Here is a 22,504-nt window from a genome sequence, read left to right on the forward strand (position 1 = left end):
TGTAACTATTAATCAAAGAACTTCTCTCAAAGGCTCCTATTAAACTGAGCTGCATGAAATACCTTACTCTCTCAGAAAGAGAAAAAACTTCTGTATGTAATCCTTCTAAACTTCTATTTCTCCTTTTTTTGGTCTTCACAATTTCCCAAGTTGCACAGTTTATAATAGCTCTAAATGTAGATTTTACAAAGCAGATAACATCATGAAGTTTTATAGCTCTATTAATTTGAACCCCAAAATGTTGATATCCTATTTGTGTAAGACTCAGAATAGGGCATCATTAAGTGTAAGAGTGTAGAACTTGGAATGATCTTCTAGTGGTAGTAATAACAGAATTGAGTCTTGAAAAATAATGGAGAATTCTTAGACAGTTCAATAAGTCAGCTGTTATATTTGGAAGAGCAATGGTTCAATACCGATAAACTACAGAAAATGAACAGCAACTGATATAATTTGGGAGACTGCCAAGCTCAAGGTCACAGTTCCTTACTTTCTGTGTCTGCTGAAGAATTTGCTCTTTGCTTTGTTGGTGAAATTATTAAAACTGGAAAACTTAGGAGTCAGACAAACCAGTGGACAGAAAGGATCTATTCTCTTATTTAAAAAGGAGGGAAAATTCAGGGTAGGTACAAATCTCAACTAATGATTGATTATGCAAAAGATTAGTGAGTGGGCTTAAGATCAGCAAGGAAGGGAAGAGATGGTGATTCAGTAAGGATTTTGTAAGCAAGGCCAAATGATTATTTAGATATTCACAGTAGTAATAAAGCAGAGAGAAGCTGCTCAGCAGTTAACCATTGAAGACTCTGCACATCTTTTGTTCCCTTAATAGATAGGAGGTAAATGAAGAGAAGTACTTAAGGAAATGAAACTGCATTCCCAGAAACATACATAGGATTCCAGTAAGAATGTTCACCAACAACCTAGAGTGTTTCTGTTTAGGAGTCAGAAATGGTGACAGCGGTATTCATATCCCTGGGTATATACACAGATATGTGCTTTTCTTCCCCCAAGGAATGAAAACATGGAGAAAAAAGGGAGTATTAAGATAGTAACATCATGTCCATAAAAAAGTTCAACAAAATATGCTAGACATTCTGTAAGAGAAAAAGAGAGAACCATGCTTGGCATAAAGATGAGAAGAAAATAGAGCTCCAAAGAAGAAATATTCAAGGATGACAATATTATAGAAGTTCAAGTGCAGGCCAACTGTGTACCAAAACCAACAACTTTTATTTCACTGTAGAAAATTACAGTGAAATAGGATAGCTCAGTAATTTAACGAAAAAAAAAAAAAAAGAAAGTAAGAGACTGGAATGTGATGCTGAACAACTATCATTCAATGAACATGAAGAGAGAAAATAAACAGTCATAAGAGAGTATAGGGCCTTCCAGAACATGTACATGAGGTATATATATTTGACATGAGGTATATATATATTTGAGGTGATTAGACTGTTAGGAAACAAAATGGCTTTTCAAAATTTCAAAATGGTTTTCATCTCAAAATTAAGAGAACAGATTTATAGTTTCCAGCAAAAAAAAAAAAAAAAAATTCAAAAAGAGGGGTAAAAAGTAGAGAGAAGGCACATACCTAATGCGTGAACTAAAAGCAGTGAGTGACATTGCTAAGATTTTGCAAAAGTTGAGGGATCTCTAAGTCCATGTTACTATTTCTATAAGTCTAGCTCTTGTAGATGATAATAAGTGAGGCTGTGAGGTGAAGATGGAGCTGATGACATAAAAAAAAAAGCTGGGTTTAAAGCATTATCATGCAGGCTTTCAGTACTGAAGAGAAAGCTGGGGTGGGTATAGCAAGTCTATGGAAGTGAGGCGTGTGGTTGAAAGAATTCAAACCTAATGCTTTCCATTTCCTCCATAATATGTGATCAAAGAAATGAAAGGATGACCTGAAAGTGAGATATGGGGTGGGTGGGAAACAGAAGCAAAGGTCAAGACGTATCGGGAGCTGGAAGAAGGAGTTCATCACTCTGTGACCTCTTGAAACATAAATATGACTTATAGAAAGAGAAACAAGGCATTTCAAATGAAGGCTTTACTGATCCCCCAGCAGCCATTGTAATGGGCCCCCTTTGTGTTTCTGGGTTGTTGGTTTTCCTTCTCCCACTAAAAAGCAAAAGCCTGCGACATAAATTATATATTTTTCATTTTTGCGTTAATGATGTTTTTGAGTTCATCTGGTTTTGAAAGTTCAGTGTTGAACTTGCTATAAAGATTTCTTGGCAGATTGCCTCCTCTGTGTATAGAATATGAAAAAGGAGCATTGAATTTTCGAACCAACTTTTCTGAACTTTGGTTATTACAGCAAGGGCAGGTACATTCATTTTCCTGCTCCTTTTCACAGAGCATTAGCTTTAAAATAACATCTAAGTCCCTATCTAGCTGTTTTCACATTTTATTTTCTTCTATTACCATCCAATGAATTGTTCAACTTTCCAGTCTCTCTATTGGGATTCTACTTTCATTGACAATAAGAGTTATTAAGATCGGTACAGTTGATTTTTATCCTTGCTTAGATCTGTTTGCATCCCTTGGGTAAGTTTCTGTGCACAACTCCAATTACTTTATTTCTATGCTGTCCCTCCTTTGTACCAAAATGTGATTCTGTTCATTGTTATCCTCTCATAATGGATTCCTGAATTACTTTTTATTTTCTTGTCATGGTTAGTCGCTGATTTCCTCCACACTTTTATGACCTGATATTAACAATCTATTTGCAAGTTTTGAATACAGACTTCATCTTTGGAGGAATTTAATCATTCTTTGTTCTCCCATCTCAGAAATTTCCATAAGAGCTATCTTTCAGATAACGATTTTTATTCGTATATAAAATTGTATTTCATAAAGTTAGAGTTACATGCTCTTATTTACAAAAAAATACTAAAATTAGGAGCTCCTCCTATGGGTTATTTCTATTCATGCCTATAAAGAAGAGAATCTGATTAGATAATTACAAACAACCTTCTAAACCCTTGTAAATCCCATAGTCTATCATGTAGCTAAACCTTATCTTGATATTTAAATTAGGCCCATTTCTCTGGGTTAAGTCTATAAAGGAGAGTGAGCAGTTAGTTTTTTAACCACCTAAGAAATGAGGCTCTGCCATGTATAAATAGTATTCCCCTGTTGACCTGCTTTGATATAATCCCTCCCTATAGCTACCATTTAAACAAAGTATGATTGTGATTTTTTTTGGAATAATAATAGTAGTTAACTTTACCTTTGTGAGACCTCAGAAGCTATATATACAATGTTCCTGGGCCATAAGTGAAGACTTCTAGGGCATGCTGTCTTTAAGGGGTCATGAAGGCAAATGGAGTGGGAAAATAGAGAACACTAAAGGACAAGGGTTACTTGAAAGTGCCAACTGAGGCCCTTTAGAAGTAAGTGTAGAGATAGTTCTACTCTTAACTTACAAACAAGAATCTTTATTATAATTTTGACTTCAATATTCTCATGATAATTAACTTTTCTATCTAATATTATGAGAGACTTAAAAGCAAATCATGTCTTTAGGAAATTAAATCATTTTCTTTTTCCTTTCTTTCTTTCTTTCTTTCTTTCTTTCTTTCTTTCCTTCCTTCCTTCCTTCCTTCCTTCCTTCCTTCCTTCCTTTCTTTCTTTCTTTCTTTCTTTTTCTTTCTTTCTTTTTTTTTTTTTTGGTTTTTCAAGACAGGGTTTCTCTGTATAGCCCTGGCTGTCCTGGGACTCACTTTGTAGACCAGGCTGGCCTCAAACTCAGAAATTTGCCTGCCTCTGCCTCCCGAGTGCTGGGATTAAAGGCATGCAACACCACCACCTGGCTTTAAATCATTTTCCACTGAGATCAAAAGACATATAGTCAGATTTTCTATTTAAATAACACTTGAGGCCCCTTAACTATGGAACAGGGATTGTCTCTGATTATGTTGCCTGCCTTTGGATCTCTTTACCTTGTCCAGACTTAGTCTGAGAGGATATACTCAGTCCTGCTCTAACTCGATGTACCAGTGTGGGTGGGTTCCCACGGGAGGCCTAGCTTCTCTAAGGAAAAGGGGATGGGGGACTAGGAAAAGGGTATGAGGGTAGAGCTGGGAGGAGAAAAGAGAGAGGGCCTTTGGTCAGGGTGTAAAGTGAGTAAATAAATTAATGAGGGGGTAATTAGATTGATTTGCTCATTTCAATTAAAAACCTAATTGCATATCCATTCTCTTATTTATCAGTTTATGAAACATTCTTTCAGATGTTCTAGCTTGTGTTGGCTAGTTTTATGCAAACTTAACACAGTTATCAAAGAGGAAGAAACCTCAATGAAGAAGATGCCTCCATAAGACTGGGTTCTAGATAAGCCTGTAGGGCATTGTCTTTATTGATTGATGTGGAAGGGCCCAGCTGATTGTGGCTGAAACCTGGGCTGGTGGTCTTGGATTCAATAAAAACAAACAAACAAACAAACAAACAAACAAACAAACGATCTAGATTGAAGAAGCCAAGATGGGCAAGCTCCTGCCTCCATGTTCCTAGCCTGCTTGAGTTCCTGTTCTCACAGGTTTTTGATGATGAACTGTTATATGGAAGTATGAACAAAATAAGCTCTTTCTTCCCCAGTAAATAAATAACACATGAGGAGAAGAGTGAGATTGTTTCTAATGTACTGTTTTAGTGGGAGTTATGACCTTCACATAAATAACAAGGAAATTATTTCACCATAAGACAGAAAGGGAAAATTGCACTTTCCTGCCTGAGACATTTGTTTGTTTTTGTTTTTGTTTTTTATTAAAAATATTATTTACTTTTGTGGTCATACACAGTAAGATTTATGTGAAAAGAAATGTCTCAGAAAATGGGAGGCTATCTGTACTACTGACATTCAGATAAACATTTCTAACTTACTGGATGGAGGAAGTCCCAGACAAAAGGCAACATCAGAAATGGCAGGACAACAGAATGTACTGTAGAAATGGACAGCTGGGAATAAAGTTTATTTCCTCACTTTGTGTTGTTTGTTTTTACTTCATTGAGCAAGGGAAGTTTTTGCAGTGAGCAATCTTCTTGGCCTGACAATGTTATTTAATCAAAGATCATTAAAATCAATATTGAGTGGTTGAGATGCTGGTTATGAAATATTCATTATCCAATTCCAATATGTGACAGCAGAAAATGTTTACGGTGTCCTAGATGGAGATTCATAATTTTAAAAGAATGATGATATTATTTACATATGTAGATTCTTATGGATTACCAATATTTCCTTCGTTTACCATACATTATATGCAAAGTGCTTTTGTTTGTCATAAAAATTGACTGAATGAGCAATTATCAACTTACAGTCAAAATTAATAAAGATCAATTTGTTTCTTATTTATTGTATTAAGAAAATAGCAAGGGGCCGGGCAGTGGTGGTACACGCCTTTAATCGCAGCACTTGGGAGGCAGAGGCAGGCGGATTTCTGAGTTTGAGGCCAGCCTGGTCTACAAAGTGAGTTCCAGGACAGCCAGGGCTATACAGAAAAACCCTGTCTTGAACCCCCCCCCCCCCCGCCAAAAAAAAAAGAAAGGAAATAACACTTCTAATGCTTTCTCACACAACCATATTAAGCCACCTTGTATCTTACCTTGGGTACAGGCATCTTTCTTTCAAAGCAAATACAATAACAAAAGTCACTGTTTAAGGCTGGAGAGATGACACTGTAGGTACAGTGTTTGCCTCACAAATGAAAGGAGCACAGGTCCCAGAATACAGGTTAAGTTGGGCACACATGAACATGTCTGAAATCCCACCACTCCTAGGGTAAGGAGGACACAGAGATAGGTTTCTGGGTGCTGGTAATCCAGATAGCCTGGTATATTCAGAAGTATCCCTAACAAAAACTTCCTGACTCAAATAAGGAAGGATAGGACTAACACGAAGATTTCCTCTACAAGTGTGATCTAAACACTTATCATGCATACAAATATCTCTCACATATATATATATAGAGAGAGAGAGATAGACAGAGACAGACACAGAGAAGATAGAGACAGAAGTAGGGAGATAAAAACAGACAGAAATGGAAAGAGGGAGAGAGAGGGAGAGAGAGAACATACTTGAACATCCATACACTCAAGAGATACTATTATTTAGAACACCTTTCAATATATGAAGTACTAATCTTTTTTTGACAACTTCATTACATTTACAATAGCTGTGCAAGCATCTGTAAATGTTTCGGAGAATCGCTGTCAATTGCTTAGTCATCTCAGGGAGTTACTAAGCAAATACTGCCCACAATTTAATCCATTATTACAATGTCTTTACTGTTCAGGACAAGCTTTCCAATAGACTGTGACATATTCTCACAACCATTTTCCCCTCTGCCTGTGAGGCTGCCCTGATTTCATCCTGTCAAAAGTACATAGAGAGCACATAAGACTATGCTAAATTACCCTAGGAGAAAAAGAATATAAACATGGTTACATTATAGAACAACATCCCAAGCTGGTTGGTCTCAATGTTTTAGTCACTGATAAAAACACTTATTTTGTTGGCACACATTGGGGGCTGGGGAGTAAGATGGTTGTATTAAAGATGAATGTCTTTCAACTTGAAGGGCATTGAGGAAAATTACAAGTGATTGCCCATGACTGACCTAAGACAGGAACCACCATCCACCCTGGGTCACATCTATGGGCGTACATAACCCCACGCTGTGTTTTCAACCAATTTTTCAAAGCCATTTTCTGTCCCCCTTTCCACAGGCTTTGCTGTTTCCTCATCTCCAGATATGAACTCTGTGTTTCTGTAATTTAAATATATGTAAGTAACTCACTGTAGAGGACTTACTTATATACCCTTATACATACATGGGTTCAGATAAGACATTTTAAAACTTTCCTTGTTGGAGCTCCTTCCAATCCTGTGTGAAGCATTGTCTTGTCTCAGAGCTGCCTGTCTTGCCTGTAACATTTCTGGTGACTTGCTCAGCTGTCATATCGGGCAGCATCCTTCCACTGAGCCTTCGGAGGCTGCATTGTGGTGCAATTTCATTCCATCTCCTTGCTCTTTTCTCTCTTCAGCTTGTCAAGGAGCTGCCGGTGACAAATCTTGTTGTCATCCTAGAGAATTCATTGTTGGCAAGGACTAAATAGCTTGCCACCAGTAGACCAAACACTCTGCACTCGGTAGCTTAGCATTCACAAGGAGAGCTAATAGCTGCTTGTCTACCCTTTTTGAGAATGATCTTTCCTAAGATTCCACTGGTCAAGCCAATAGGCACTCAAATTATTACAGTATACCAATGTTGTCTCTACCCTGAGGACACAAAGAAAAAATCTTAGAAGTACCGTGTTCTAAATATGAAGTACGAAGCTTTCAAATTTGCCAGTGTAAATAAGAACAGACTGAAGAGAAACTTTTTATTCTTGAATTACACCATCCGTCTACTCAAAATGGCACTTATTCTGCAGAAATCCCAGCTTTAAGACAAAAGTTAATCTAGTTAGCAGCCGCAAAATTTGACTCACTTCCAGCTAATATTTTTAATTTGAACTCAAAACAACTGGTGATCCCACACAGTGTTTCCCTAGTATGAAGGCTCTTTGACACTGTTCTTTAAGTTCTAGGTTGCCATCTGTCCATCTTAATTCCAAAGAATTAAGCAAGAGAAAGTATTTCACACCCAAGTAAGCAAGCACTAAAGATTGTTTAAAGAAAATGTCTGATGATACAGATAATACAGATTATGTAATGCAATATAGATTATATTAGAAATAAAATTCCAAGCCTTAACCTAAAATGCTAAAAATACTATGTATATTTCTGGTACGTGGTTATACTCTGAATTTTTATTTCTAACAATACCATTTCTAATAAAAAGTAGTTGGCAGGGATTGAGGTGATATATAACTAAGTAACTTGAATAGTTATAATAACATAGTGGTAAGGCATGTATCTGTGTTAGAATACACAGATATATTACAAAAAGTTCTTGGTTCAGTCCCTAACACACACACACACACACACACACACACACACACACAAAGAGATAGAGACAGAGAGACAGACAGAGATAAAGAGACATACAGAGAGAGAGACTGGCACATGTACAAATATGCACAAATACAATTCTTTTGGGTTGAAAGTACACATAATTATTTTTATTTCATATCATTTGACATTTCTCAAATATGTAGTTTAGTCACTCAAATTCTATGAACTAAAACATATACTTCATTATATTTGTTGATAATTAAAATTTCCTGTGCAGTTTTTCAATATCCTATATAATGTAATTAAGCATAAAGTATGAAATAAGAAAATACATAAAAACAGATGTTGAGAGTAATTGAGGGCTGGGCAGTTGTGGCTCATTCCTTTAATCCTAACACTTGGGAGGCAGAGGCAGGCAGATTTCTGAGTTCAAGGCCAGCCTGGTCTATAGAGTAAGTTCCAGGACAGCCAGGGCTACACAGAGCAACCCTGCCTTGAAAAAAACAAAAACAAACAAACAAACAAACAAACAAAAAGAGTAATTGTGGAATTTTATCTAAATGGTTGATTCAAGCTATCATGTACCTGTATGCTCATCATTACCCAAGCATTTGAATAGAATTTGTTCTTCAGAAAATAATCTTATAAAAGTAAGGAAATTGATAAGTCAAATAATGATGCAAGAGTTATAATAATAATTTCTGATCATGATGATTTGTTAAAACATAAGCATGGAACAATTAGGAGCCATGTTATATCAGAAACTACATGGGTAAGAGCTCTGTCTCAAGGACACAAGCAGCAATTCTCATGAAGGATGGAGTTACAAATTTCATTCTGATAGTACCTCATTCAGTTAAATAAGCTATGCTCATGCTAATTCTTTTATGTTCCCAGAAGAGGGATTTCTGTCCTTGGGTCATCTCCCATTTTTTTTTGTTTATTTTGTTTTGTTTTGCTTTGCTTTGCTTTGCTTTGCTTTGCTTTGCTTTGCTTTGCTTTGCTTTGCTTTTTCAAGACAAGGTTTCTCTGTATAGCACTGGTTGTCATGGAACTCACTTTGTAGACCAGGCTGGCCTCGAACTCAGAAATCTGCCTGCCTCTGCCTCTCCAGTGCTGGGACTAAAGGCGTGCGCCACCACGCCCGACTATCTCCCATGTTTAATGTATACTAATTTATTTATACTAAAATATAGAGTGGGTTTTGTTGGTCTCTCTGCGTGTGTGTGTGTGTGTGTGTGTGTGTGTGTGTGTGTGGTGTGAAGAATGTTTTGTATGGGTGTGGGTTTTTATGTGTGTTGTGGGTGAAATGGGTGTGTGGATATGTTTGTGTGTCTATGTATGTGGTGTGTGTGTTTTCTTAACTTATACCCCTAACACTTTAGTTACAACAGTTCGGAATATCCATCAAGTATTACAAATTCTTAATAAGTAATCTCAGGGTTTAGAACCATTTAATAGGCAATTAAGTTACCAAAAAAAAAAAAAAAAAAAAAAAAAACACAAAACTTACTATCTAGAAAGTATATCCACCACAGCATTCTTTTGGTTGTTGCCTACCATGTTCCTTAGGAAACTGGAGAGCTTCAGACTCTGGCTGGAGCATCACATCACACTCTTCCAGATGAGTGGCAGAACATCATCAGGAAATATTCACATATGATTTCCATCTAAGTGTCTTAAACCTGAGGTTTCTAATTTTTAGAAACTATAAAGAGATAAGTTTCCAAATTAATTTTATACACTTGAATATTACCTATACCAAATATAAAATAAAATAAAAAGTAAGACTCAAACTATGACAAAGCAAGCCTAGAGTTACATAATTTTTTAAAACTGTATATAGGTTATACGACTCATACAAGTATTTTTGCAAGATTTCAAAGCTAAATCTGCTGAGTACATAATTCATAGTGCTGAGAGGAATTAAATACACTATAAGTAAGTGAAGAAAGACTACTAGATCTATGAGTTGTTGATCAATGAGGTCACATAGACCCCACTACAGTATAAGTTATTGTCATTGTCTGTGGTTTCTCCTCAGAACTGGGTGTTAAGACCCTGTTGCTGAAGATAGACACCAGTGGCAGGGCATAAATTAAGCTAGATTTGCATTCCCCTTGATGATTAAGGATGTCAAACATTTTTTCAGGGGTTTCTCAGCCATTCAGTATTCCTCAATTGAGAATTCTTTGTTTAGCTCTGTGCCTCATTTTTTAAATGGGGTTATTTAAATTTCTGGAGTACAGCTTCTTGAACTCTTTGTATATACTGGATATTAGTCCCCTATCTGATTTAGGATTGGTAAAAATCCTTTCCTAATCTGTTGGTGGCGTTTTTGTCTTATTGACAGTGTCTTTTGCCTTACAGAAGCTTTGCAATTTTATGAGGTCCCATTTGTCATTTCTTGATCTTTTAGCACAAGCTGCTGTTCTGTTCAGGAATTTTTTTCTCTGTGCCAATATCTTTGAGGCTTTTCCCCACTTTCTCCTCTATAAGTTTTAGTATCTCTGGTTTTATGTGGAGCCCTTTGATCCACTTAGTCTTGAACTTTGTACAAGGAGATAAAAATGGATTAATTTGCATTCTTCTACATGATAACCACCAGTTGTGCCAGCACCATTTGTTGAAAATGCTGTCTTTTTTCCACTGGATGGTTTTAGCTCCTTTGTCAAAGATCAGGTGACCACAGACAATTGCTCTGTTGAACAGCTTGAGGACAGGCATGGTGATTCCCCCAGAGGTTCTTTTATTGTTGAGAATAGTTTTTGCTACCCTAGGTTTTTTGTTATTCCCAATGAATTTGCAAGTTTCCCTTTATAACTCTGTGAAGAATTGAGTTGGAATTTTGATGGGGATTGCATTGAATCTGTAGATTGCTTTTGGCAAGATAGCCATTTTTACTATAGTAATCCTGCCCGTCCATGAGCATGGGAGATCTTTCCATCTTCTAAGAACTTCTTTGATTTCTTTCTTCAGAGACTTAAAGTCCTTATCATACACATCTTTCACTTCCTCAGTTAGAATAACACCAAGTTATTTTATATTATTTGTGACTATTGTAAAGGGTGTTGTTTCCCTAATTTCTTTCTCAGCCAAATGTATATCAAAACAACCCTGAGATTGTACCTCACAAGAGTCAGAATGACTAAGATCAAAAATTTAGGTGACAGCAGATGCTGGCCAGGTTGTGAAGAAAGAGGAACACTCCTCCATTGCTGGTGGGAATACAAGCTTTTACAACCCCTCTGGAAATCAGTCTGGTGGTTCCTCAGAAAATTGGACATAGTACAACCGGAGGATCCAGCTATAACACTCTTGGACATATACCCAGAAAATGTTCTAACTGGTAATAAGAACACATGCTCCACTATGTTCATAGCAGCCTTATTTATAATAGCCAGAAGCTGGAAAGAACCCAGATGTCCCTCAACAGAAGAATGGATACAGAAAATGTGGTACATTTACACAATGGAGTACTACTCAGCTATTAAAAAGAATGAATTTATGAAATTCTTGGGCAAATGGATGTATCTGGAGGATATTATCCTGAGTGAGATAACCCAATCACAAAAGAAGTCACTTGATATACACTCACTGATAAGTGGATATTAGCCTAGAAACTTAGAATACCCAAGATACAATTTGCAAAACACATAAAAGTCAAGAAGAAGGAAGACCAAAGTGTGGATAGTTAGTTTCTTCTTAGAATGGAGGAACAAAATACACATGGACAGAGTTACAAAGACAAAGTTTGGAGCTGAGAAGGAAGGACCATCCAGAGACTGCCCCACCTGGGGATCCATACCATAATCAGCCACCAAAAGCAGACACTATATTGCATATGCCAGCCAGTTTTTGCTGACATGACCCCGATACAGCTGTCTCTTGTGAGGCCATGGCAAATACTGAAGTGGATGTACACAGTCATCTATTGGATGGAACAGAGGGCCCTCAATGGACAAGCTAGAGAAAGTACCCAAGGAGCTGAAGGGGTCTGTAACCCTATAGGATCAATATGAACTAACCAGTACCATCTGAGCTCGTTTCTCTTGCTATATATGTAGCAGAAGATGGCCTAGTCAGCCATCATTGGGAGGAGAGGCCCTTGGTCTTGCAAGGATTATATGCCACAGTACAGGAGAATGCCAGAGCCAGGAAGCAGGAGTGGGTGAGTTGTGGAGCAGGGCTGGGGGAGGGTATAGAGTACTTTTGGGATAGCATTTAAAATGTAAATGAAGGAAATATCTAATAAAAATTGTTTAAAAAAAAAAGAAATAAAGCAAGAACTAAGAGTTGCCAATGCCCCCTCAATGGCTGTTATTCAAGTGCCACTAGGCACTTTGCAGGTTGTTGAGGGAGAAAAGTCATTAACAGCTTTACCAGTTGTGTACCCAGCATGCTAAAATACCATCTTGCCAGGTTAAAGATACCCACTGGGGCAATATGGGTATGACAGTTATGTGAATAAGCAAGTACTCTGTGATTATGTTCGAGGCAAGCTCTACCAGAGGGAATTTGTGCCTTGCACTATATTCTTATCAAAAGCCTATGGCTGGAGAAGTCTTTCATCCTAGGTAAAACCTACTACTAATGTTTTCCTACATAGACATGTTGTTATCCAACTGCTCTCTAAATATTTATGTTTTTCCTCATCGATTAGCGTTGCTCTCAGACTTTGTATGAGCAGATGTGAAGGCAGAAACTTATAATAGATCAAAGTACTAGGAATAAACGACGTTCATTTCTCAACTATAAACAGGACATCTATACCACCTGCAAGGCTTAGACTACATTCAGGAAGGTCGACTAGGAAGAATGCAAACCTGGAGGATGGAGAGGGATGCTGTGAAAACTTGGATCTAATGATTCATTTGTGCACAAAACATATTGCATCATGTGTGATTAAATAAATTATAGTATTAGACACATTTTTCTCACATTTCATCAGGGACAACCACTGGACAAGCTATCATGATTGGGTCCCTGAGACGGAGAATTGAGATCTGATCAGTTCTATGGATACTCAGAAAAATTGACTTGTAAGAAGTATATAACCTCTTTATCCAGTGATCCTGCAATTTCCCTTTCAAATGACAAAAGACCTATGGGTGACCCTCACTGGTTGGCTGTGAACCTCTGGGTCTTCTTAACTGCAGAGAGCAGTTCAGCGTGCACAGTAATGAGCAATATCATTTGGAACCTAATGGCTCATAGAGCAGAATCTCAGAGAGTTGTCAGAAGAGTAGAAAACTTAAACAACAAACACCTGTTCACTGAATGCATATAGACATACAAAACACAGTATTTTATTTGAGCCACATGTATATTTCACGTGTCATTGCAATTTTCAGTGCTTTTAAAAGACTACAGTTGTTAAAATGTTAAAAGTCTTAATGACTTTTTTGAAAAAGATACAACTACCTTGGTCTGTTGTTTCTCTCTGGACCAAGTCTAGAATATTTATAGGATTGATGAATTGGGTATGTTGGATAATTGTATCCTTCTGGTATAGTAAGAATACAAGTGATAGGTCTAGAAACTGCAAAGATCTCATTGAAGGATAAATGTGGACTCTGAAATAAAGGTCTGTATGTGTGTGGAGAGCTGTGAAGCGAGCAATCGCGTGCTGCGAGCAATCGCCATTATAAGATGGCGCTGGCCTCCGCTGTGCCTAACTAGTAAACAAGCCTTGTACACAGGTGCGAGAGTGAACTCACTCCTAGTCACTGCCCATTCTCGGGGCATAATAGTGGGGTGATGGGCGAGCAACGAATCAGGAGCTGTCACGCCACATCAGGTGCTGAAACGTCACGCTGCAGGCTATATAAGCAGCGCCATTTTCCCTGGTTCGGGGTCTTCCTGAGAAGTAAGCAATAAAGCTTTTGCTGCAGAAGATTCCGGTTTGTTGCGTCTTTCTTGCCGGTCGAGTGGGACGCAATATATGTGTCACAGATACTCCTAAGTCATCTGAATTTCAAAAGAAGATGACTCATTATCTTTTTGGGTCCACTTGGCTTTGCTCCATTTGGCCCATGAGATGATAATAGTGTGGTGAGTGAGTACACCTGCCAGGTCACTCTCAGAAATTGGGATCATCAATGAGGGAATTGTACCATCACTATCTCACAAGTGCAGGGCACATAATTCTCAGGACAATGTTCCCTTTAAAATTTATTCATTATGATAAGATTTATACATCCTACACTTGGATATTCATGTACTGGTGTTAGAGCATAAATCGGTTAACCATTTCTGGTCAAGAGCATTCGTCACAAGGATGCTAATGCAGGCAGGGTTCTGACACTATTGAATCCTAACACTGCTATCTGTCCAAGAAATACTTTAAAAAGTGTTTGTTTGTTGGTTTGTTTGTTTTTTATTGATGATTTTTTTGTCATTAAACTTTTTATTTTTTTATTTACATTTCAAATGCTATCCTCTTTCCGGGTTTCTCCTCTGAAAACCCCCCTATCCCCTCCCCCTCCCTCTGCTTACCAATGCACCCACTCCCACTTCCTGGCCCTGGCATTCCCCTACATTGGAGCATAGAGCCTTCACAGTACCAAGGACCTTTTCTACCATTGATGACCTACAAGACCATCTTCTGCTGCACATGCAGCTGGAGCCATGAGTCACTCCATGTGTACTCTTTGATTGGTGGTTTAGTCCCTGAGAGATCTGGGGGTACTGGTTGGTTCATATTGTCGTTCCTCCTATGGGACTGCATACCTATTCATCTCCTTGGGTCCTTTCTCTAGCTACCCCATTGAGGACCCTTTGCTCAGTCTAATGGTTGTCTGAGAGCATCCACCTCTGTATTTGTCAGGCACTGGTGTAGCCATTCAGGAGACAGCTATATCAGCCTTCTGTCAGCAAGCACTTGTTGGCATTCACAATAGTATATGGGATGGATCCCCAGGTGGGACAATCTCTGGATGGCCTTTCCTTCAGTCTCCACTCCACACTTTGTCTCTGTAACCCTTTCCTTGAGTATTTTGTCCCCCCACCTTCTAAGGAGGACTAAAGTATCCACACTTTGGTCTTCGTTCTTAATCTGCATGTGGTGTGTGAATTGTATCTTGGGTATTCTGAGCTTCTGGGCTAATATCCAGTTACCAGTGAATGAATGCATACCATGTATGTTCTTTTGTGATTGGGTTATCTCATGCAGGATGATATTTTCTAGTTCTATTCATTTGCCTAAGAATTTCATGAAGTCATTGTTTTAACAGCTGAGTAGTACTCCATTGTGTAAATGTGCCATATTTTTTGTATCCATTTCTCTGCTGAGGGACAAGTGGGCTCTTTACAGTGTCTGAATATTATAAATAAGGTTGCTATGAACATAGTGGAGCATGTGTCCTTATTACATTTTGGAGCATATTCTCTGTATATGCACAGGAGTGGTATAGCTGGTTGCCCAGGTAATACTATGTCTAATTTTCTGCAGAACCACCAAATTTATTTCCAGAGTGGTTGTTCCAGCTTGTAATTCCACCAGCAATGGAGGAGTGGTCTTCTTTCACATCCTTTCCAGCATCTGTTGCCACCTGAGTTTTTAAAGTCATACCTCTGACCCATAATTGTTTCTGTCTGAAAGAATTACAGGGAGAGAAATGAAGAGGAGCCTGAGGAAAAGAAGGTCCAATGACAGGCCCAAATTGGGATCTAGCTCAAGGGGAAGTCCCAAGACCTGATACTATTACTGAGGCTACAGAATGCTCACAAAAAGGGGTCTATCATGACTGCCCTCCAAAAGACCCAACAAGCAGCTTAAAGCATCAGATCCAGTTATTTGCACCCAACCAATGGACAGAAGCAGCTGACCCCTGTTGTTGAATTAGGGAGGGTTGAAAGAGGCTGAGGAGAAGGGCAATTCTGTAGGAGGACCAGCAGTCTTGATTAATCTGGATCCCCAAGATCTTTCAAGCACTGGACCACCAAAGAGACAGCATACACCAGCTGATATGAGGCCCCTAACACACATACAGTAGACGACTTCCAGGTCTGTGTTCATTCAGAAGTGAAGCACCTAACCCTCAAGAGACTGTAGACCTCAGGGAGTTTAGAGGTCAGGTTGGCTGGAGGGTGGGGGCATCCACATGGAGATGGGGTGGGGTGAGGAAGAGTCATGGGATGTGGAGCAGTCGGAGTCTTAATGATTTTTGAAAAGTAAGTATTTGACTTCTCCATAGCAAGGACATTGTTTTGATAGAGCCATTACAGGTGGGTGCTTGTCTTGAGCTTATGGCAGATACGAATTTGAGCAAAAGCAAAGAATAATTTAATATTTGCAAAGGGAACAATGCAAATGATAAACCAAAGGGAAAATTGTATAACCAGCGTTTCATTTCCTTACTGTTTCATACTCCCCATGGGAGGGATTTTGTAGCTGGGCATTTATCAATGTAGAACATCACTCTTCCACTTGAGTGCCATTTTCTCCTCCATGGAGGCTAATGTGAATTGGAAGGCCAACTGCTGGGATAAATTGGCTATGTCCAACCAGAAAAATATGCTAAGTTAGAGACTTGATGTGAAATATGCTGATGCAATCATAATTAAACTAAGATCAGAGTAACTTATACTCTAACCGTTTGCTGGAAAAGGACACAAAGAGAGGTTGAATGTGTTTTTCATTCTGTGCATAGAAATTCTAGATGCTTGCTCTTACCCTCATACCAATATTAATATGTTTACATGTTATTCATAGTGTGCTTCAGTTGCCAATGAAACATTCTTGATGGGCCATTCTATGTGACATAAACATGCATGAAAATATTTTTGCTTACTCAATATAAAGTCAGTACAATTTTGCTTTTTTCATATAACTTATTTTTCTGTGAGATGATACTAATATTCCAGTGAAAGTCTGAATACAGAAATGGAAGGTTTTGCAATTACAGAACCTTAATGCAGACACTTTACATCATCTATGACTAGAAGTCAAGCAACAGTCTCTACATTGATGAGCTCAAAACGGTCGAAATTGATAGTTTCTTAGAAGCTGCTACCTTCTTTAACAGTATGTTCACTTCAGAAAAAAAATTAAAATAAAAAAATGTCAAGGATATTCTCCAAACTAATCACATCAAACAATTCTGTCATTAATATTCTGTCTCCAGCTTCTAAGACAAACTATCCCCAACATAATAAACATGTAGTCTTCTCTTTCCTTTGTTCTGAACTTTCTCATATGCAACTATATACATTGAGTTATCACCCTGAAGAAAGAAGTCAAAGAAGACTTCAGAAGATGGAAAGATCTCCCATGCTCATGGATTGGCAGGATTATTATAGTAAAAATAATATATTTGTAAATTTGAATATGTAGATTGCTATCTTACCAAAAGCAATCTACAGATTCACTACAATCCCCATCAAAAATCCAATTCAATTCTTAACATAGTTAGAAAGAGCAATTCTCAAATTCATTTGGAATAACACAAAACCCAGAATAGCAAAAGCTATTCTCAACAATAAAAGAACTTCTGCAGAATCACCATCCCTGACTTCAATCTGTACTACAGAGCAACTGTGATTAAAAACTGCATGATATTGATACAGAGATAGCACCTAGAAATAAACCCACAAACCTATGGTCACTTGATCTTTGACAAAGGAGCTAAAACCATTTGGTGGGAAAAAAGATAGCATTTTCAACAAATTGTGCTGGTTCAACTGGCAGTAAGCATGTAGAAGAATAAAAATTGATTCATTCTTATCACCTTGTAAAAAGCTCAAGTCCAAGTGGATCAAGGACCTCCACATAAAACCAGATACACTGAATCTAATAGAAAAGAAAGTGGGGAAGAGCCTCAAACTCAATGGCAAAGGGGAAAATTTCCTGATCAAACACCAATGGCTCAGGCTCTAAGATCAACAATTGACAAATGGGACATCATAAAATTGAAAGGCTTCTGTAAAACAAAAGACACTGTCAATAGGACAAAATAGCAAACTACACGCTGGGAAAAGATCTTTATCAACTCTATATCCAATGGAGTGCTATTATCCAAAACATACCAAAGAACTCAAGAAGTTAGACTCCAGAGAACAAAATAACCATATTAAAAAGTGGAGTACAGAGCTAAATAGAATTCTCAACTGAGGAATCTCCAATGGCTGAGAAGCACCTAAAGAAATGTTCAACATCCTTAGTCATCAGGGAAATGCAAACCAAAATAACCCTGAGATTCCACCTCACACCAATCTTAACCTTTGGCCTAAGATCACAACCAAAGGTGATAACAGATACTGGTGAGGATGTGGAGAAAGAGAACCACTCCTCCATTGCTGGTGGGATGGCAAGCTGGTAAAACCACTTTGAAAATAAATCTGGCAGTTCCTGAGGGAAAAAAAATGAAAATTTTCTAACTGAAGACCCAGCTATATCACTACTAGGCATATACCTAAAAGATACTCCAACTTATAACAAGGACACATGCTCCATGTTCACAGCAGTATTATTTTATAATAGCCAAAAGCTAGAAACAACCCAGATGTCCCTCAATAGAAGAATGAATACAGAAAATGTGGTACATTTGCACAATAGAATACTACTCAGCTACTAAAAACAATGACTTTATGAAATTCTTAGGCAAATGGATGGAACTACAAAATATCATCCTAAGTGAGGTAACCCAGACACAAAAGAATACACATGGTATGTACTCACTGATAAGTGGGTATTAGTCCAAAAGCTCACGGTGCCCATGATAAAATACACAGACCCTATGGAACTTAGGAGAAAGGAAGACCAGGGTGTGGATGTTTCAGTCCTGCATAGAAGGGGGGGGGGAGATTATCTAGGGAAGTAGAGGGAGGGGGACATGGGACAAAGATAGGAGGAGGAGAGGAAAATGGGGGAAAGGACCAGGTAGTAGAGGGGACAGGTGAGAGGTATAGGTAAAAAAATCTAATAAAAATATGTAGCAGTGGGGGAATGACTAGGGGGTAGCTACTGGAGGGTCCCAAATGCCATGGAAGTGAAAGGCTCCTAGGACCCAACAGGGATGACTATAGGCAAAGTGCACAGAAACAGGGAGATGGAAACTCTAGAGACCACCTCCAGTAGATAGGCATGGGCCCTTGTCAAGGGATGGGGCTACCCAGCCATCTCAAAGCTTTCAACACTGAAATGTTCCTGTCCAAAGGAAAGACAGGGACAAAAACTGGAACAGATACTGAAGGAATGGCTGTCCAGGGACCACCCCACCTGGGGATTCATTCTGTCTGCAGACATCAAATACCCACACTGTTGCCGTTGCCAAGAGGCACTTGCTGATAATAACCTGGTGTAACTGTTCCCTGGGAGGTTCTGCTGCAAGCACCTGACTAATGCAGATGCAGATGCTTGACTGAGCTCAGGACCCTGATTGGGTGCTGGTGGAAGGACTGGAGGAGCAGAGGGGTACTGCAACCCCATAGGAAGAATAACATCAGCTGGCCAGACCACCCAGTTCTCCCAGACACTAGAACACCAACCAAGGAGTGTATAAGGAAAGATCCATCACTCCAGATACATATGCAGCAATGGCCTTGCCTGACATCAGTGGGAGGAGAGGCCCTTGGTCCTGTGTATAGGGAGCTTTGGGGATAGCATTTGAAATGTAAATGAAGAAAATATCTAATAAAAAAGCCTTAATTAAAAAAGGAAAAAAAAAAACAATGTTATTGAAATCTAATGAGTTAATATACTATCCAATATATATTTATGGGAGTTTGGAACAAAGGCAAATACTATTTTGTAAATATGTTTTGAAAAAAGGAAATAAAAAAGAATTGATAGCATTAATAAAACAAATTTGTTCGCAAACAGGGATGAGATACAACCAAGCAGGAACATAAAATTGGGGTTTGGATCCCTTTGTTAATTACTTTCTGTTGCACGAAATGATGAGAGGTGAATGATGCTCTAAAATATAAGGATGGCTACCTGTGACTTGGGAGTGATTTTACCATTATGTTCATTAGTATAGTAATAGGAATAGGTTCTCCTCTAGTCCCATGACCTATTTAGTCATAGGTTCTTGGCCATATTACAGTGTCAAGTATGGCAGCAACATCATTAAGGAATGTGCCTTAAACACAATCTTTAAAACGTGGGTAGTTATTTGTATAACATATGTGCCACTATTGCACCGACATCTTTCAGGTAGGTTTCTATCAGTAGGTAGGAAATGCAACTCAGCATGTCTGTGCAGTTTCACTTTACACCAATCAGAATGGCTAAGATCAAAAACTCAAGCACATGCTGGCAATGATATGGAGAAAGTGGAACACTCCTCCAATGCTGGTGGGATTGCAAACTGGCATAACCACTCTGGAAATCATTCTATGGTTCCTCAGAAAACTGGAAATAGTTCTATCTGAAGATCCAGCTATACCACTCCTGTGCATATGCCTAAAAGATGCTCCACCATATCTCAAGGACATGTGACCCACTATGTTCATAGCAGCCTTATTTGTAATAGCCAGAAGTTGGAAAAAACCTAGATGCTCCTCAACTGAAGAATGGATACCGAAATGTGGTTCATTTACACAAAGGAATACTACCCAACTATGAAAAACAAAGACACCATGAATTTTGTAGGCAAATGGATGGAAGTAGAGAATCTCATCCTGAGTGAGACAACTCAGATCCAAAAGACATGGATATTATGAACTCTCTGATAAGTGGATATTAGACAAGTACAGAATTTTTTTAAAAATATTTTTATTAGGTATTTTCCTCATTTATATTTCCAATGCTATCCCAAAAGTCCGCCATACCCTCCCACCAAATCCCCTACCCAGCAAGTCCAACTTTTTGGACCTGGCGTTACCCTGTACTTGGGCATATAAAATTTGCAAGTCCAATGGGCCTCTCTTTCCAGTGATGGCCGACTAGGCCATCTTTTGATACATACGCAACTAGAGTCAAGAGCTCTGGGGTACAGGTTAATTCATAATGTTGTTCCACCTATAGGGTTGCAGGTCACTTTAGCTCCTTGGTACTTTATCTAGCTCCTCCATTGGGGGCCCTGTGATCTATCCAATAGCTGACTGTGAGCATCCACTTCTGTGTTTGCTAGGCCCCGGCATAGTCTCACAAGAGACAGCTATATATCTGGGTCCTTTCAACAAAATCTTGCTAGTGTATGCAATGGTGTCAGGATTTGGAGCTGATTATGGGGTGGATCCCTGGATATGGCAATCACTAGATGGTCCATCCTTTTGTCTCAGCTCCAAACTTTGTCTCTGTAACTCCTTCCATGGGTGTTTTGTTCCCAATTCTAAGGAGCAAAGTGTCCACACTTTGGTCTTCGTTATTCCTGAGTTTCATGCGTTTAGCAAATTGTATCTTATATCTTGGGTATCCTAAGTTTCTGGGCTAATATCCACTTATTAGTGAGTACATATTGTGTGAGTTCCTTTGTGATTGGGTTACCTCACTCAGGATGATGCGCTCCAGGTCCATCTATTTGCCTAGGAATTTCATAAATTCATTCTTTTTAATAGCTGAGTAGTACTCTATTGTGTAAAGGTACCCCATTTTCTGTATGCATTCTTCTGTTGAGGGGCATCTGGCTTCTTTCCAGCTTCTGGCTATTATAAGTAAGGCTGCTATGAACATAGTGGAGCATGTGTCCTTCTTACCGGTTGGAACATCTTCTGGATATATGCCCAAGAGAGGTATTGCGGGATCCTCCTGAAGTACTATGTTCAATTTTCTGAGGAACCACCAGACTGATTTCCAGAGTGGTTGTACAAGCTTGCAATCCCACTAAAAATGGAGGAGTGTTCCTCTTTCTCCACATCCTCGCCAGCATCTGCTGTCACCTGAATTTTTGATCTTAGCCATTCTGACTGGTGTGAGGTGGAATCTCAGGGTTGTTTTGATTTGAATTTCCCTGATGATTAAGAATGTTGAACATTTTTTTTCAGGTGCTTCTCTGCCATTTGGCATTCCTCAGGTGAGAATTCTTTGTTTAGCTCTGAGCCCCATTTTTTAATGGGGTTAATTGATTTTCTGGAGTACACCTTCTTGAGTTCTTTATATATATTGGATATTAGTCCCCTATCTGATTTAGGATAGGTAAAGATCCTTTCCCAACCTGTTGGTGGCCTTTTTGTCTTATTGACGGTGTCTTTTGCAGAAGCTTTGCAGTTTCATGAGGTCCCATTTGTCAATCCTCGATCTTACAGCACAAGCCATTGCTGTTCTATTCAGGAATTTTCCCCCTGTACCCATATCTTCGAGGCTTTTCCCTACTTTCTCCTCTATAAGTTTCAGTGTCTCTGGTTTTATGTGGAGTTCCTTAATCCACTTAGATTTGACCTTAGTACAAGGAGATAGGAATGGATCAATTCACATTCTTCTACATGACAACAGCCAGTTGTGCCAGCACCATTTGTTGAAAATGCTGTCTTTTTTCCACTGGATGGATTTAGCTCCCTTGTCAAAGATCAAGTGACCATTGGTGTGTGGGTTCATCTCTGGGTCTTCAGTTCTGTTCTGTTGGGAGCCGCGCCCACATTCGCCGTTAC

The sequence above is a fragment of the Mus musculus genome, chromosome 1, assembly GCF_000001635.26.
Source record: "Mus musculus strain C57BL/6J chromosome 1, GRCm38.p6 C57BL/6J".
NCBI lineage: Eukaryota > Metazoa > Chordata > Mammalia > Rodentia > Muridae > Mus > Mus musculus.